This window comes from Mytilus californianus, unplaced genomic scaffold (genome assembly GCF_021869535.1).
Source record: "Mytilus californianus isolate M0D057914Y unplaced genomic scaffold, xbMytCali1.0.p SCAF_5, whole genome shotgun sequence".
NCBI classification, from domain to species: Eukaryota; Metazoa; Mollusca; class Bivalvia; order Mytilida; family Mytilidae; genus Mytilus; species Mytilus californianus.
The window spans coordinates 114,590,517-114,591,428 of record NW_026262701.1 but is presented as its reverse complement, the minus strand read 5'-3'; positions in this window follow the sequence as shown (position 1 = coordinate 114,591,428).

Genomic DNA, 912 nt, shown 5'->3' with positions numbered 1-912 from the left:
TTTGTGTTATATTTGTTCTTATTGCCATAAAATAGTTGAAGAGAGTCTTTCTTGTGTCTAAAGAATAACTTTTTTGGTGAAGGCCATATAGGTAACAATATGGAAACATCACAAATTATTTAGATTTGCATTTCGAAATTTATGATAGGGAATTTGGCTGTAATAAACATGTCAAAATAAATATTTTTTTTTTAAATATTAGACAAAAGTATAGTTACCACTGCAGCAGAAAATATTTTGTACATGTTGTTTGTGTCAAAAAGCAAAAGATTTTATCATGATTCAGGTTTATCAAAAAATATCTTCCAAAATGCTGAGATTATGGAAGAATGTTTCCAGAGTGTCCTGACTTGGAAGTCTGCTATTAGTCATACATAGATTTTAAACATTATGTTAATGTTAAATCATCTTATTCATTGTTATAGTAAACATAACATTTTTGGAGAGAAAAGATGGTTTTCAAACCGACTTATGACCAATACTGTCAGTCCAAATTCCAAAGTTATCACAGCAGCCATTCTAAGCTTTATACTGTTGCAAGTCATTTAAATTATCTCCCTTTACAGACTCATAATAACTTCTTATTTTGTCATCATTCTTTCATGGAGCACTACATTATAAGAAGTCCATTATGATGTTTGTTTTATTCAGTAAAAATTGTTTTGGGATGATAAATCAAATTCTATAGATGGGATTATAACCATACTTGGAGATAAGGTCACATATAATGAGAGGTCAAGGTCCCTTCAAGGTTGATTTTGGTCATTACATCAAAGGGCAAGGTCATATTTACTAAAAATAGACTGAAATTTGTACAGCAAAATAGTTTCCCGAAGTTTAATCATATACTTCATATGGGATAGAAATCTTACTTGGATATATGGTCATATTAAATGAAAAAAAAATCTTTAT